Source organism: Bos taurus, chromosome 13, assembly GCF_002263795.3.
Source record: "Bos taurus isolate L1 Dominette 01449 registration number 42190680 breed Hereford chromosome 13, ARS-UCD2.0, whole genome shotgun sequence".
Lineage (NCBI taxonomy): Eukaryota > Metazoa > Chordata > Mammalia > Artiodactyla > Bovidae > Bos > Bos taurus.
This window is the reverse complement of record NC_037340.1, coordinates 63,356,379-63,374,607: the sequence shown is the minus strand read 5'-3', so window position 1 is coordinate 63,374,607 and position 18,229 is coordinate 63,356,379. Positions and strand designations below refer to the sequence as shown.

Below are 18,229 nucleotides of genomic sequence, written 5' to 3'. Positions count from 1 at the left end.
CCCGGAGGGGCTTCTCTCAGCTCGGCCCCGCTCGCCGCTCCGGCCTGGGCCCAGCCACCCCTTGCCCTCGCCTCGGTCTCCAGAGAAGAGCCCGGCGACGCTCGCGCGGCGTCCGCAGCCCCGCCCTAACAGCCTGGCTCCCGAGACGCAGCTGCTCTTCCCACCCCCTCAACCTAGCTTTGGAAAGGTCCAGAGCTTCGGCGGGGAGAAGAGAAAGGAGAGGTCGGGGCGGGGCCTAACAGGGAGGAAGGCCTGAGGTGGGAGCCTAAGGAGGCGGGCCTAGGGCGGGATAAGACGCTCTCTTACACCAGTACGGAGCGTAAGGCGGGGCGGGGCCGAGAGGGTGCTAAGGCGAGAAGAGAGGCGCGCGAGACAAGTATGGAAGGCAGTGGCGGCCTCGCAGACCCGGGAAGGGCGAGCATGAAAAAGAGGAGGAGTGGGCGGGGCGGGGCCTACTCAGGGGAGGGGTCAAGAGTGGAGGGAGGACCCGGCGAGCTTGGGGAAGTACGGGCCCTTAGGGCATGGTGTTGGAGGCGGGGTCTGAAGAAAAGCCTAAAAGGGAGGAGAGATTGAAGCGGGACAGAAGGAGGCGGGCCCGGAAGCCGAACCAGGAGGAGGGAACCCGAAGGTGGCCACTTGAGGAGGAGCCGGAAGGAGGGCGATGGCGAAGGGGCAAGAGGAGGAAAGTAGGGCTGGAGCTGGGCGGAGCCTGGAGAAGGGGCCCAAACTAGTTGCCGGTGGGCGGTGCCGGGAAGATGCGGAAGAGACGAAGTAGGAAGGAACCCCAGGTCCTTTCACTTTCAAGGGAGCCTGGTGCGCTGACAGGGCCAGGGTCCACGCTGCTGGTTGTGACTGGGCGGAGACTCCGCCGTGAGGGGCGGGAGGAGGTGCCACTTCCACCTGAAAAAAAATGTTAAATTAGAGTGAACCTTTCCAAGGTGCAGGAAATGTTATAAGTGGATCTCGATCTGGATGTTTGTCCTGCCTCATGAATATTTCTCCTGTCAAAAACTTACCTAAATCAGTGGTGCAACCTCCAAGGAGCAGCCGTGGAGCCGTAGAGCACGTGAGGACCGTAAGCCCTTCAGCTGTAGATTTCCCTGAAGGCTGGGAAGAGAAGATTCTCCATGCAACGTCCGACTCATGATTCTGTGATTGTATTTTTCACATCCCAGTGAGAGACTTTATTTTGGGGGGCTCTAAAATCACTGCAGATGGTGACTGCAGCCATGAAATTAAAAAACACTTGCTCTTTGAAAGAAAATCTATGACCAACCTAGATAGCATATTAAAAGGGACATTACTTTACCAACAAAGGTCTGTCTAGTCAAAGCTATGGTTTTTTCAGTAATCATGTATGGATTTGAGAGTTGGACTATAAAGAAAGCTGAGCACCGAAGAATTGATGCTTTTGAACTGTGGTGTTGGAGAAGACCCTTGAGAGTCTCTTGGTCTGCAAGGAGATCTAACCAGTCCATCCTAAAGGAAATCAGTCCTGAATATTCATTGGAAGGACTGATGCTGAAGTTCCAATACTTTGGCCACCTAATGCAAAGAACCCACTCAGTGGAAAAGACCCTCATGCTGGAAAAGACTGAAGGCAGGAGGAGAAGGGGACAACAGAGGATGAGATGGTTGGATTGCATCACCGATGGGATGGATATGAGTTTTATCAGGCTCTGGGAATTGGTGATGGAAGCCTGGGAAGCCAGGGAAGCCTGGTGTGCTGCAGTCCGTGGGGTTGCAAAGAGCTGGACACAACTGAGGAACTGAACTGATTTTTCACATCACTTCTCCCAGAACCTGCCTAAGAGACTGGATTCCTGAGCACAGAGCAGAGTTTGAAATGAAACCTGCCTGAATCTGCCAGACCAGCAGTTAAAGCTACACTTGTGTTGTTTAATGATCTCTGTATCTTGCTTCAAAAGGAAGAGAAATCAAATTAGAGAGATGGTGATGACTGAGCCCAAGGCCAAGAGTGTTCTTCCCCCACCCCTTCTAACTTCTGATTTCTTCTTATGCCTCAAGTCTCTGCTTAAATATCACCTCCTGGGAGTTCCCTGTTGGTCCAATGACTAAGACTCTGTGCTCCCAATGCAAGGGACCTGAGTTTGATCCCAAGTCAGGAAACTAAGTCCCACATGCTGCCACCAAAAGACCCCCCATGCAGCGACTAAGACCCAGCAGCAGCCCCCCGCCCACAAAAAAAAAAGTTTGGGGAAAAAACCTCAGAAAGATCTTCCCTGAACAGTCACCTTAAAGATGTTCTCTATTTTGACAAACTAGGCCTCTTGTTCATGTCTTTCACGGCATTTCTTAGTCTTGTCATTTATTGATCAGTTTACATGTTTTTGCCCATGTTCTGCACTGGAAGGTAAGTTCCATGAGGTCAGGAATCTTAGACTGTTGTGTATATCACTGTGTCACTAGATCTAGTGCATAAACCCAGTGTTCAAAAAAACACTTGAGGGAATGAATGAGTCAATCAAAAACCAGTTAATGAATCTAGTCCCTGCCAGTCTCCTCTGCTCTGTTTCTGGCTGACCCCTGGTGCCTCACCTCCCTCTCTGTGTATTAGCCTTACCATGTTTGTTTTGAGTAGACCACAATCTCTTAGCTCTCTCTGATACAGCACATTCTCTACTTGAATTGCTCTTTCCTTTCTGCCCAGATGCCTCCTGTTCAACACTCAACTCAGGGATGACCTCCTCTGAGAGGTCCTCTCTGACCAGCCCCCACCAGGAAGGTTGAAGCACTCACCCCTTTCTATTCACGGCCTCAATTATAAAACTTCTCTGTGCTGGTGACATCATCTTCCCTCCTGGCATCCTGCTGGCACTGAGGATTATGATCATGGCCTATAAAGTTCTGTGTGATCTGCCCCCTCCTACTCTTCAGACCTTATCCCCTATTGTATTCCTCTCACCTCATCTCACTCTACTCCAGCCACACTGGCCTCCATCCTGTTCTCTGGCCATGCCAAACACACTGCTAATCTTAGGGCCTTTGCACTGGCTCTTGTGTCTGCCTCAAATGCTCTCTTCCCAGATACTGGCATGGCTGACTTCTCCTTCAGGTTGCTGCTGAAACGTCACTTCCTTAGGGAAACCTGAGGAAATGACCCACATTTAAAATAGCAGCACGCTACTCCTCTGCACTTCTCACACCCTTTCTTAGTGAATTCTTCTCTGTAGCAGTTATCACAACATGAAATATTACATTTATTGTCTCTCCCGCCCCCTTACCTTTCACTGCAGTGTCATCTCCACAAGGATTTTGTCTGTTTTGTTCATTCCCCAGAACCTAAAACAATAGGTCCTCATTTAATGTTAGTTGAATGCATGGTTATGAATTCAACAAAGAAATGCTAGGAGTACTCTGCGTCGTCCAGAAGAATCCCTGAAGATTAGCGTATAAAGGGAGATGTTTCTGAGGAAATATACTGGCAACACTAGCTAACACGGAGCATTTACTAGTTGCCAGGCAATCTGCTAAGTGCTTTTCAAGCTTGTTCCCACAACAGCCCTATGTTCAGTTCAGTTCAGTCGCTCAACTCAGCTCTTTGCAACCCCATGGACTGCAGCACGCCAGGCTTCCCTGTCCATCACCCGCTCCCGGAGCCTACTCAAACTCATGTCCATTGCGTGAGTGATGCCATCCAACCATCTCATCCTCTGTCGGCCCCTTCTCCCACCTTTAATCTTTCCCAGCACCAGGGTCTTTTCCAAAGAGTTGGTTCTTCACATCAGGTGGCCAAAGTATTGGAGTTTCAGCTTCAGCATCAGTCCTTCCTATGAGGTATTTACTATTATAATCTCTACTGTACAGAAACTGGCAAAAAGGCTAACTTTCCCAAGGTCACACAGTTAATAAGTGATGGAGTCCAACTTTAGAACCTTCACACTGAGTCACTATACTGCCTACCTTCTGATTATTAAAGATCTACCACTGTTGGTCTAATAAAGGTGAAGCATGAAGATGAGATATCCTTTTGCCTTCTGAACAGTGTGGTGCCTAGAGTTGTGGCAGAATTTTTTCTTAGCCACTATATTAGGGTTCTCCAAAGAAACAGAACCAATAGGATATGTTGAGATATATAGAAGAAGAGATTTATTACAGGAATTGGTTCGCAGTTATGTGGGCTTGAGAAGTCCCATGATCTGCCATCTGCAAGCTAGAGAACCAGGAAGGTCAATGGTATGATTCAGTCCAAGTCCAGAAGCCCAGGAGCCAAGAGCACCAATGTCCAGTGTCCTGGGCAAGAAAAAATGGATGTCTCAGCTCAAGCAGAGGAGCAAATTCATCCTTCCGTCTTTCTGTTCTATTCAGGCTTCAACAGATTGTAAGATGCCCACCCACATTGCCCTTCTTTACTTAGCCTACCAATTCAAATGCTAATCTCTTCCAGAAACACCCTCACAGTCACTCCCAGAAATGTTTTACCAGCTATCTGGGCATAATTTAGCCCATCAAGTTAACACATAAAATTAACCATCACAGGGACTTCCCTGGTGGTCCAGTGGTTAAGACATCACCTTCCAATACAGGAGGTGTGGGTTTGATCCCTGGCCAGGGAACCAATAAGACCCCACCTGTCTTGCATCCAAAAAACAGAAGCAATATTGTAACAAATTCAGTAAAGACTTTTTTTAAGTTTTTAAAAAAATTGACCATCACAGCCACCATGAGAGAAGCCAAATAGAGAACAAAACCCATCACATAGAAGAGGACAGGATGGAGAAAATATTGCTGGAAAAAATGAGCCAGAGACCTGATAAAGACGTACCTGAAGCTTGACCTACCTCTGGACTTTTCTGTGCACCAATGTATCGTTAGAGTTTGAATCATTTGAGTAGGAATTTTTTTTTTTAACTTACAAGATTTCCTAACAGAAGCAAATGAGTAGGGTTCAACAGGTGGAGGTATTAATGTCTCACATATTTATGAGATATTTGTTTACAGAATGCTGGAAGGTATTCCAGACAGAGGGAATAGCAAGTATGAAGGCAGGAATGTAAGAGCTTGAGGTTTCTGCCGCACAAGGTATAAACTGAGTTAGATTTCCCTGGTGGTCCAGTGGCTGAGACTATGAGCTCCCAATGCAGGCAGCCTGGGTTCACTGCCTGGTCGGGGAACTAGATTCCACATGCCACAAGATGCTAAAGATTCCATAGGCCGCAACTAAGACCTGGTGCAGCCAAATACATAGATTTTAAAAAGAAGTAAGGTAGAACTAGTATTTGGAGGAACTGATTTCCCCACTCAACTTAGTAGGAGGTGGGAATAATTGAAAGGTTCTGAGCAGAAGTTGCTTTAAAATGGTGAAGTGTCAAGGTTGCAAGAACTTTTGAAAGCAATCTGATTTGACTCTAGGTTCTGTTTTTGTCCCCATATTACAGACGAGGAAATGTGGCAGGCCGATGTCTCACAGATGGTAGATGAAGGAACAAAGATTTGAACCCAGGGCCATCTGAGCCCCAACTCATGCTTTCAATGACCTCCTGTCTCCACCACTGGAATTAATTTCTGCCCTCTGAGCTCACCCAGCATGGGCGAATCCTTTTTCAGAGATTTGACAATGACATTGGTAGAGCTACCCAGATCTGAATTAAGAAGATGGATTCAAGGAGATGGAAGAGTAGAGAGACTCTGCCTTTGTGGGAGGCAAAGAAAAAGGCAGATGAGAAAAGCAGGCGAATGAAGAGGAGGGAGCAGATGACAGAGAAGTGATGAGGAGAGTCAGCAGGACCTGGAGAAGGAACAGATGGCGATGGAGCGATGTAAGAAGGAAGAAATTAAGGCAGAAACAGGCTTGTGCTTAGAACTGGGGTTGCCAGATCAGATACCTACAGGGCCAGGCAAGTACCATAAATAAGCAAAGTGGTCAGGTTTAAGATAACAGGGAGTCATGGGGTCTGTAGCAAACCTGGAGTTCATGCCCCTTCTAAAGGAGGTACTACAACTCATGTAGGAGTATAAGCTCCCAGTGTGGGCAGTTGCCAGGTGTGAGGAGAAAAATAAGTTTTAAATTCAAATTCTTAGACAAAATCTTTTGGTTTTTAAATGCTGGAAACTAATTCAAATTTTAAAGAGAAAAAAAGCATGGTGCTGGCTGAAAGATACGTATCTTAAGGCTGAATTTGGCCTGTGGGCTGCCAGTTCATGCCTTCTAGTCAGTTTGGATCCAAACCCCTGTTCACTACTTAACAATACTGTGTGCTCTCGAGGAAATTACTTCATCTTTCAAGTCCCAGGTTCTTTTTTCCCCTCTAATTTAATTGTTTTTAAGTTTAAGTATAGTTGATTTACAATGTTGTGTTAATTTCTGCTGTACAGCAAAGAGATTCAATTATACATATATAAGGTGTTCTTTGGAAGGAATGATGCTAAAGCTGAAACTCCAGTACTTTGGCTACCTTATGCGAAGAGTTGACTCATTGGAAAAGACTGATCTGGGAGGGATTGGGGGCAGGAGGAGAAGGGGACGACAGAGGATGAGATGGCTGGATGGCATCACTGACTCGATGGGCGTGAGTTTGAGTGAACTGTGGGAGTTGGTGATGGACAGGGAGGCCTGGCGTGCTGCGATTCATGGGGTCGCAAAGAGTTGGACATGACTGAGTGACTGAACTGACTGATTCTTTTTCATACTATTTTTCATTGTGATTTATCACAGAGTATTAAAAAGAGGTCCCTGTTCTATACTGTAGGACCTTGTTTATCCATCCTATATGTAATAGTTTGCATCTGCTATTCCCAAGTTCCCAATCTTTCTCTCCCCCACCCGACCCCCATTGGCAACCACAAGTCTGTTCTTTACATTTGTGAATCTGTTTCTCTTTTGTAAGTATGTTCATCTGTTTCATATTTTAAATTCTACATATAAACGATATCACATGGTACTTGTCTTTCTCTTTATGACTTACTTAGTATGATAATCTCTAGGTCCATCTATATTGCTGCAAATAGCATTATTTCATTCCTTTTTATGGCTGAGTAATATTCCTTCACATATATATATATGTTGTTGTTGTTGTTCAGTCACTAAAGCATGTCTGACTCTTTGTGACCACATGGACTGCAGCACACCAGGCTTCCCTGTCCTTCACTATGTACCAGAGTTAGCTCAGATTCATGTCCATTGAGTCAGTGATGCTATCTAACCATCTCATCCTCTTCTGCCCTCTTCTCCTTTTGCCTTCAGTCTTGCCCAGAATCAGGGTCTTCTCCAGTGGGTCTTCACATCAGGTGGCCAAAGTATTGGAGCTTCAGCTTCAGCATCAGTTCTTCCAATGAATATTCAGGATTGATTTCCTTTAAGATTGACTGGTTTGATCTCTTTGCTGTCCAAGGAACTCTCAAGAACCTTCTCCAGCATCACAATTCAAAGGTATCAGTTCTTCGGCACTCAGCCTTCTTTACGTCCCAAACTCACATCCATACATGACTACTGGAAAACCATTACTTTGACTAGACAGACCTTTGTCAGCAAAGTGATGCCTTTACTTTTTAATATATATAAAATCTCACATCTTCTTTATCTATTTATCTGTTAATGGACATTTAGTTTCTTTCCAGGTCTTGGCTATTGAGAATAGTGCTACTATGAACATAGGGGTGCATATATCTTTTCAACTTGTAGTTTTCTCTGGATATATGCCCAGGAGTAAGATTGCTGGATCATGTGGCAACCCTGTTTTTAGTTTTTTGAGGAAACTCCATACTGTTTTTCATAATGGCTGCACCAATAAGTCCCAGGTTCTTATCTGCAAAATGGAGATAATAAATTCCCTACATCCTGGACTTACCTGGTGGTCCAGTGGCTAAGGCTCTGAGCTCCCAATGCAGGGGGGATGGATTCAATGCCTGATCAAGGAACAAAATCCTGCATGCTGCAACAAAGATCAAAGATCCAACATGCTGCAATTAAGACCCAGTGCAGCCAAGTAAATAATTTTTAAAAATTCCCCACACTATAGGGTTGCTATACTGATTTTTTTTTAACAAGATAAATGTATGTAGAGCACTTAGCATTCAGTGCCTGACATAGAGCAAAACACCCAGAATGGTTTTATCATCAGTGTGAAAGTTATTCTTTCTCCTATAACTTATAAACTCACAAACTAGTAGAACAGGAAAGATCTCCAAAGACATCTTATCCAGGGGTCTTTAAACCTGTTAAGCTACAGAGCCCTCTGTTAAGCCAGACCTTTCACAGAAACGCAACGCATAAATGGATGAGAGAGAGGAGTTGGCTTTGTTTGAAGTTTGGGCAGGGAACCCAGAGTGCTGCCTTCTAGGCTTCCCCACCCCAACCACCAACCGTCCTTCTTAAACAGTGGTCGCTCCATGGGGTGTTGCAGAACCAACTTTGAGAATCATCATTCTATGCCAGGTGGTGCTAGTGGTGAAGAACTTGCCAATGCAGGAGACATAAGAGGCATGGGTTCGAGCCCTGGGTCAGAAAGATCCCCTGGAGGAGGGCATGGCAACCTATTCCAGTATTCTTGCCTGGAGAATCCCATGGATAGAGGAGCCTGGCAGGATGCAGTCCATAGCATTGCACAGAGTCAGACACAACAAATGGCTTAGCACACACGTGCCTATTCTATGCCAGGTCCATTTCACAAAGAAGAAAACCGAAGTTCAGAAAGGTGCAATGATTTGCCCAAGATTCAGTAACAGGGAGGGATTCCTGCTTCCCAGGCTAATGCACTTCTCAACTGGAATGACACTCTCCTTCTGGTCCACCTGCTTGAGAATGAACCCTCTCAGGTGAGGAGTAGCCCCACTCACATTGCCCCAGAGCCCCAGGATATAGCCAGGGTTCTCAGTTCTCAGGCTAACAGAAGGAGAAAAGGAATTTATCAAGAGCGTATCAAGGAGCTCCCAGAACTGATGGGAAGGCTGGACAACCAAGCTCAGAGAATTGAAACGATGGGATCAGGGACTTGGATATTACTAGGACTCTTTCCTCAGCCCTTGTCTGCGTGTAAGCTTTCCTCCTCAAAGCTGGACAGTTGGCTGAAGCAGCTCTCAGCCCTCAGAACTCTCAGCTGCTCCACTAGTGAGACCAAAGCTTTCTGCTTCTGCTCTTGACAGGATTTAAAGCCTTCCTTAAGGGAAGGACTTGGATTGGTCCAACATGAATGGGTGCTCATCCCTTTACCAGTTATCTATGGGTGCAGGCAGAGAAGGGCAATGGCACCCCACTCCAGTACTCTTGCCTGGAGAATCCCATGGACGGAGGAGCCTGGTGAGCTGCAGTCCATGGGGTCACTAAGAGTTGGAGATGACTGAAGTGACTTAGCAGTAGCAGCAGCATGGGTGCAGGGCCAGGTACTGTGACTGGCCCACCTTGAGCCAGGTGCCTACTCTTTAACCAATTATCATGAATAGGGAGGTGGCGTGAATAAGGAGATAGCAACACCCGTTGGAACCATATGGTCAGAGAAGGAAAGAAGAATTTCCCTCCTCCAAGAAGCCTATCTTATCTCCTTTGCCAGACACACTTGCCGTTTGCTAAGCGTAAACGAAATGATTCACTCTCCAACATTTGTTGCCCTTTCTTTATAACTATTAAAGCATGCATTCTGCTTGGCTAGGGGATGGAGGCCTGTCTTGTCCACTTTTGCATCCTTCCAGCACAAACAAGAACCCCTAGTGAGCTGTCAGGTTAGGATGGACTGAACTGACTTGGAGACATTTAGTCCCACTTGTCCATTTTACAGATAGGACAATAGGCCTAGAGAGGGGACCGCACACATCATGTACACTGAAAGGAGGAAAGTTGCCGAACTAGGGCTGGAGCCCTCTTACCTTGATTTCTACTCTAGTACAGGTTAAAACTGTGTAAGTTTAATCCTTGCCCATTTGGGCATCTGAGACCTGAAGAGAAGACATTTCTCATTTTGGATGCACTTGCTGGCAAATCTTAGGAGGCTGGACCTCCCAAGTATTCAGTCAGTGCTGACATCAGAACCAGAAATCTAATAATCAGGACTCAGTTCCAACCCCAAACCTGTCTCTTACTGAACAAGCTCCTGAAGCTAAATCCCAAATTGCACCTCTATAAAATGGGCATAAGTTATATTTACCTTGACACTTGCTAGGAAGACTGGAAATAATGTATACATTGTCCCCAACACATGGAAGTTCCTCAAGAAATGGTAATGTCTTCTAATGATTGTTATTGATGACAAAGAAAATGAAAAACAAGAGCCCTTCTTCTCAAAGGGAAGAGAATCATCCCTGAGGTTGGTCTCTTGGAAGACATGATTCCGTATCTTCTCTATCCCAAGCAAATTCCCTTTGGAAGGGAACAAAGGAAATCCCTTTGTTAGGAAGAGAAAGAAGAAGAGTTGGCAGGCTATGACTGTCTCTGCCTCTCCCTGAACCTTGCTCTGTTTCCCCTACTCCAGACTGCTCCAGCCCACTGCCCTGCTGAACTCAGGTCACACACACTGGTGTGAGACCACCAGCTTTGAGACACGCTAGCTGGGAGGGAAGGAAGTGCATGTGACAGAATGAGGAGACTCCCACGACAGTAGACGGCAGGTTTGGAACACCTGCTCCTGACAGCTCTAGGTTATGGAGGAAGCTCTCGAAGGTCACTGCAAGGTTGTTTGTGTGTCCTTTCTCACTGGCTCAGCCCTCAGAGCCTTGTCTCTCCTCTCTACCTTACTACTTGGTCTCCAAATTAGGTTTTTAAAAATGTTTATTTGGCTGTGCTGAGTCTTAGTTGTGGCATGTGGGCCCTTAGTCTTAGTCACTGGACCACCAGGGAAATCCCCAAATAAGTGTGTTTTTTTTTTTTTTAATAAAACAGTAGACAGGCTGGCCTCTTTAAAATATGGCCTTTAAGTAGGGAGTAAATCATTGCACATCTTGCCTCCCAATGCCTTCCTTACCAGAGCCTGCCAGTCTTTGGCAGGTGATAGAGTTCTGTCTAATAATATGCAAGAGGGAGTCTCTTGATGTTACTTACCAGAAAAATTCTTCTTCTTCTTTTTTTTTAAAGAGATAGACTCAGCTGATATTCTTCAGCCTTTTGCATTTACCTTCATGTTCTGCCTGGAACACAGATGTGATGGACAGAGGCACAGCAGCCTTCTTGAAATCTTGGGAACAAAAATTGACTTGATAAGAATGTTAAAGAAGAAAGAGCCTGGATCCCTCCAGACTTCTTATGTGAGATGAAAAAAGTTCCATAAAAAGTATGCGCCGCTGTTAATTTTCATCTGTGCTACTTGCTGCCAAGCACATTTCTGACTCATACAATATAATATCTGTAATACTCAATAAATATTAGCTATTGTTATTTTGCCTGTGTTACTTTCCATAATCATAACCATGAGTGGGTGATTGTGCTGTGGGTGTTATCACCCTTAGTTTAGAAGTGGAGGAAGTCAAACTTCTTCCCAGAGTGGGTTGTAAAGTTTCAACGAGATGGGCAGCCATAATAACAGCAAACATTTATCCTTGCTAGCTATGTTGCTAGCACAGTTCTAAGTGTTTCACGTATCTTAACTCAGTTACTTCTTACAGCAACCCTGGACAAAAACACTTTTATTCCCACTTAAAAGATGAGGAAACAGATTCAGAGAGGTTAAATGATTTGCAAGGTCATACACCTAGCAAGCTCTAGATTCAGGACTTGAACTCTACAGTCTTGGGACTGTGTCTGGCATGTGTATGTGTGTTTAATTAAAAAAAAAAAAAGGACTACAGGGACTTCTCTGGTTCAGTTCAGTTCAGTTGCTCAGTCATATCCGACTCTTTGTGACCCCATGAACCGCAGCACGCCATGCCTCTGTATCCATCACCAGCTCCTGGAGTCCACCCAAACCCATGTCCATCGAGTCGGTGATGCCATCTAACCATCTTATCCTCTGTCGTCCCCTTCTCCTCCTGCCCCCAATCCCTCCCAGCATCAGAGTCTTTTCCAATGAGTCAGCTCTTCACATCAGGTGGCCAAAGTATTGAAGTTTCAGCTTCAATATCAGTCCTTCCAATGAACACCCAGGACTGATCTCCTTTAGGATGGACTGGTTGGATCTCCTTGCAGTCCAAGGGACTCTCAAGGGTCTTCTCCAACACCACAGTTCAAAAGCATCAATTCTTCGGTGCTCAGCTTTCTTTATAGTCCAACTCTCACATCCATACATGACCACTGGAAAAACCATAGCCTTGACTAGACAGACCTTTGTTGACAAAGTAATGTCTCTGCTTTTTAATATGCTATCTAGGTTGGTCATAGCTCTTCTTCCAAGGAGCAAACGTCTTTTAATTTCATGGCTGCAATCACCATCTGCAGTGATTTTGGAGCCCAGAAAAATAAAGTCTGACACTGTTTCCACTGTTTCCCCATCTATTTGCCATTAAGTGATGGGACCAGATGCCATGATCTTAGTTTTCTGAATGTTGAGCTGTAAGCCAACTTTTTCCACCCTCCTCTTTCACTCTCATCAAGAGGCTCTTCTCTAGTAGTCCAGGGCTTAAGAATCTGCCTAGGAATGCAGGCAATGGCAACCCACTCCAGTACTCTTACCTGGAAAATCCCATGGACAGAGGAGCCTGGTAGGCTGCAGTCCAAGGGGTTAAGAAGAGTCAGACACAACTGAGAGACTTCACTTTCACTTTTCACTTTCATGCATTGGAGAAGGAAGTGGCAACCCACTCCAGTGTTCTTACCTGGAGAATCCCAGGGACAGGGGAGCCTGGCGGGCTGTCGTCTATGGGGTTGCACAGAGTAGGACACAACTGAAGCGACTTTGCAGCAGCAGCAGCAGGAATGCAGGGGATGCAATTTTGATACCTGGTCGGGTAACTAAGATTCCACATGTCAAGGAATAGCGAAGTTTATGAGCTGAAACTAAGCCCATGTGCCTCAACTAAAGAGTCCGGGCACTGTAAGAGAAGGTCCTGCATGATGCAACAAAGATCCCACGTGTTGCAACCAAGGCAGCCAAATAAATAAACAGTTTTTTAAACAAAGAAAAAATGTGTGTAGCTCATAGATGTGTAGCGACTTGTCTAAAGCCGTACAGCCAAGGGACTTCCCTGGCGGTCCAGTGGTTAAGACTTTGCCTTCCAGTGCAAGGAGTGGAGGTTTCGATCTCTGGTCTAGGAGCTAAGATCCCACATGCCCCATGGCCAAAAAGCCAAAACATAAAATAGAAGCCATGTTGTAACAAACTCAATGAAGACTTAAAAAAAAAATGGTCCACATTAAAAAATCTTAAAAAAAAAAAAAAGGTTAAATAAAATAGTCATACAGCCAAAAAGAGGTGGTGAAATTGAACCCAGGATTTGGACCCAGGACTGGCTAACTCAAGACCCATATCATGAAGGGAATCCCTGTGGGTGAAGAAGTATGTGGCCTGCCATGTTGAAAAGTCACATGTATTTCCACTGTGAGGCAAGGCTCTGCAGAAATAAAAGCCTAGAGTTATCCTCAAGGCTGCTGCCTTATCCAGATGAAGAATCTGAGGCTCAGAGAGGAAACACAACTCACCCAACTAAAAGAGGGCTGCGATGGGCCAGGAATCCCACTCTACTCCACCACAGTGGGGACGTAAGTGGCTTGAGGAGCAATGTTCATCCCTGATTGCAATAACCCTTAGAGACAGAAACATATCAGCAGTGAAGGACAACCTAACCATTACTTATATTCATTAAGAGAACATTAAATTGAAGGGACACACGCCTGCCATCAGTTACCAGCCAGTAACTGATGTACCTCACCACCCTCTGTGAATCCAGCCGGGCTTGTGGTGGGCACATAGAGCAGCCCCTCACTCCCTGGCTCTTTACTAAAGTGCTTAATTGTCTGAGAGAAAACACCCAGCACTCCTGCCCGGCTCCGGGTGAAGCTGCAATAAACTAACTGAAACTAAATGGCTTGAATCTTTGCAGGGAAGGAGGTCACTCATAGGAAAATATAGAACACGTGTTCATTCACCAAATATTTGTTCAGCATCTTTTATGTGCCAGGCACAGTGCTATGAGCTATGAATATGACCACAACCAAAGCAGGTGAAAGGCCCTGTCCTCATGGAGATGGTGTTTGTGGGAGGATGGAAATCTAGCCTCTACAACTCACAGGCACAAAAAAAGTATAGGTTCTTTATTTTTTATATGACAGGTTTTTTTTTCTTGTGCCTCATCTATTTATTAATAAGACAAAATACGAACTTGATTATTAATAGTAATTTAGTCTTCCAGTTTAAAAGTCTCAGATGAGTTAGTACTTAGTATTTTTTGAGTAAAACGTTCCTCTTTCTGTGCCTCTACCCCTTCCTTTATTCAAGACATTGTGTAGGTTTCGACCAGTCCACACATACGTATCCTTGTGCTGTCCTTGAACTGTGACCTCAGAGGTCACGGGACAGCACCTGGACCTATGTGGACCACCCTTCACACCCCTCATTGATTCAGCAGTAGGGTGGAAAACCCTAGGATATCTTGGTTTGGGGAAAGGAAAACCCAACTGCAGCCAGCTGGCAGAGCCCTAGCCATATCTCCTCAGCACTCCAGCCATGCTCCAAGGATAATTACTGCAGCTATAATCCAAAGGACCTGGCCACTGGAGCATGCTTGGTGCATGTGCTGTACAAGGCAATAGTACTGGTGATATAATGCCCACAAAAATACCCTTCAACCAATGACCAGCCAGCATCTTCACCCATTGTATAGAATAACTCTGAGGGGTGTTCTTAATTGCCTCTCAGAGTTCCCCAGTGGAATTAGGCTCCAGCTGCCTCAGTGGTAATTGTTTGACCACACATGATTTTATTGGCAGCCTTTCCTTCTCTATCTCACTCCCCACTCTACTATCAGCACTTCCTGGGATCATCCCCCACGCCCCACCAAATAAACTAATTGGTCTCAAATCTGGACCCGGGATCTGCATCTGAGGGAACCCTGAGACATCGTCCATTTAATATTTTTTTAAATGTCGTATTCATTATATATTTTCTTGGGAGATGATAAATAATAAACAAATATGATAGAAGCTCTTTTAGCTTATGTTATCAAGTTAGATATTTGATCAGTGCATTAAAAATATTAATTCAGGGACTTCTCTAGTGGTCTAGTGATAATCATAACATATGATGCATGCATATCTTAAACATTTTGTTGTTCTTGTTCGGTCGCCAAGTCGTGTCCAACTCTTTGTGACATCATGGATTGCAGCACGCCAGGCTTCCCTGTCCTTCACTATCTCCCAGAGTTTGCTTAAACTCATGTCCATTGAATCCAACTATCTCATGCTCTGTCATCCCCTTCTCCTCCCACCTTCAATCTTTCCCAGTATCAGTGTCTTTTCCAGTGAGTCAGCTGGAAAAGTCATCAAGTGGCCAAGGTTTGGAGCTTCAGCTTCAGCATCATTCCTTCCAATGAATATTCAGGGTTGAAAACACTTTAGTCTAATTTAAAATAAGTAAATGTACAGTTAGGTGACAACTTTTTGACACAGAGCTAATCTTCAGAAAATCCTGCATTGCTCACTAAGGCTTCTGAGCGCAGAAGTGAGTGCAGATATGCTTGGGGAGAGCTTGGAAAGGCAATAAGCTGACAGAAGGGAATTGATCAGTGGCATAGCACAGCCAATTCTAGAACTCAAGGCTTTCAAGTCTGGAGGCTTGTAAGACCAAGGCATGTCAAAGGAGAATGCCCCACGCTTTAAATGGAGTCAAAACTGCAATGAAACTGGCTAGTCACCAGCCTTTCCAGGAGTTCAGTCATGTTTCCCAGCAACACTACTCCAAAGAGGTGGGCAACTGCTGTGTAGTGTCACATCGCAAGCCAGCTACTCTGCAGGAATTGAACCTGACTCACCCACTGACCCACAGAGACAAAATTCAGAGGGCTCCCAAAGAGGGTGAGAGGGAGCTGCCTCCTGGAATAGTATGTTACTTTATGGCAGGGTCACAGGACATCTATGTGGGAGGTTTTGTCAGATCGCCCCACCTCCAGCCATTGTATGGATGGCCCTCCTATGGAGCAAAGTGGAGAAAAGGCTTGGGACAAATTTTATATTTCTCATAAGGAGGATAAAGGGCTTTCCTGGTAGCTCAGTGGTAAAGAATCCACCTGCCAATGCAGAAGACATGGGTTCAATCCCTGAGTTGGGGAGATCCCCTGGAGAAGGAAATGGTAACCCATCCAGTATTCTTGCCTGGAAAATCCCATGGACATAGGAGCCTGGCGGGTTACAGTCCATGGGGCTGCAAAGTCAGACGTGACTTAGCTACTAAACAATAACAACTTAGTGATTAAACAACAATAACAACAAAAGGAGCACAATAATTCACACTACTTAAAGTGGTTTCATGGTTCCTAATGATTTTCCCCATGGCCCTTCTAGTGCTCCCCATCTTTATTCTGGAAATGGAGCCATGATTATGTGACTCAAGCCAGGCCAGTTAGTGATATCTGGAATTTTTCCTATCAGAGCTGAGAAATAGATGTTCTCTATCCTCCAGGAGCTACTAAAGCTGGAAGGCTATGATGCTGGAGTTGCCAGAGGCCACATTCCCCTCCAAGTAGAGAAAGACCATCTGTGAGAGGCAGGAATGACTCCAACAAGCAAAGAGCAACAGAGAGAAGAGAGAGAGAAAAGCCTGACAGTGTTTGCATGTCTAAATCCAGTCCATGCTGGGGTCAGCTCTGCTCTGTACTGTCCATGGTTTGGTTACGTGAGCCAATACATCCCCTTTTCATGCTCAAAGTAGTTAGAGTTGAGTTTCTATTGCTTCAAACAAAGAGTCTTTGACTGACACAGATATTCTCAGTGATAGCAAAGATGAGGAGCCTTCAAAAGGCCTCCAGGCAACAGATGTTCACAGGCAGGAGCTGGGACAAGAGAGGAAGAGCCACAGAGAGACTGCACATAGGAAATACCTTCTGGGGACTCCTAGGAATACATATACCCCTGCTTAATTCTTTTCACACACACACACACACACACACACACACACACACCAGAAATAAAGGGGAAAAAGAGCCTTGAGGAAAAGATAGTTATAACACAACACTCTTAAGTCAGGTACTTTTTTTTTTTTTCCAACTGTTTTCTTTCTTTTTATCTGTATCCATTTTCTCTAATGACAGTCATTTTTTGTCTCTAGCTGTTGTTTTTTTTGGGGGGGGGTGTCATGCTGGGTCTTCGTTTCAGCGTGCAGGCTGTTTATTGCAGCATGCTCTAGCTGTGACGGCTGAGCTTAGTTGCCCTGTGGCATGTGGGATCTTAGTTCCCCAAAGAGGGATCGAACCTGTATCCCCTGCATTAGAAGGCAGATTCTTAACCACAGAACCTCCAGGGAAGTCCTTGAATCAGGTACTTATTATTTAACCTCCTTGTAATGCCCAGCCCCTCACTGTATTCTCTCTCACTCTATAAGGCAGCAAAGAAAATATACACTTTAGCTATTATTCTGACTCTTACTCTCTCTCTCTTTCCTGAATCATTTCTAAATTAATTTATTACCTTTTATAACCTTATATAACCATAAACGCTAGAACAGATCCATTCTGTATGAGGAATGGCACAATTCGTATCTCTTCTCAAACAGAAGGCCTCATGTGCATGTAAAAGCTGGAACATAAAGCACTGGGGTTATTTGTCAATCCAAGAGTAGGCCTCAGCCTGCTGGGAAGAGGAGGGAGCTTACAAAAATGAACTTGGGATCCATGTTTTATTTCTTTTTTATTCTTGGGAAGAAATGTTAGTTAATTAAGAAAAATGAGTGTAAGTTTTTCTAAAGCCCTGTTCTTGGAGCAAGGGGAGGAGTTCATTGTGTGAAGAGTCATCATTTGAGGCTGAACTGTTCTTTAACACTTTGGGATTGAAGGGAAAATATGGAGGAGGCTTTGTAAAGAGGGCTTGAGGCCTTGTATGAGTAAAAAATTGCTGAGAAGAGACACCATGGGCTTTTGATAAATGGAAAGATTAGCTTGCTTTCAGGAGTATATCTTCCCTTCCCCTCTACCTCCATGGATGGAGTATACTTCCTTGCCCCTTGGCTTTGGGCTTGGCCATGAGACTTGCTGTGGCCAAAGGGTTTGAGGTGTACTTGTGCAGCTGGACACCATCTCTTACAATTCAGCCATCATCACGAGAAAATCCTGTTCTGGTTAGCCCACTGGTTCAAGGAGGAGAATGAGGAAAACATGGAGCAGAGTCACCCAGTTACCAAGAAACTCATAACCCCAAACCAAATGC

At 45.1% G+C, this 18,229-nt stretch overlaps 1 long non-coding RNA gene across 1 annotated transcript; it reads left to right on the top strand.

The window, feature by feature from the left end:
• Positions 1–155: 155 nt before the first annotated feature.
• On the top strand, positions 156–11,320 carry LOC132346955 (uncharacterized). The gene is made up of 2 exons (XR_009496982.1): positions 156–7,390; positions 11,021–11,320. It is a non-coding gene; the product is annotated as an uncharacterized lncRNA (long non-coding RNA).
• Positions 11,321–18,229: the final 6,909 nt, after the last annotated feature.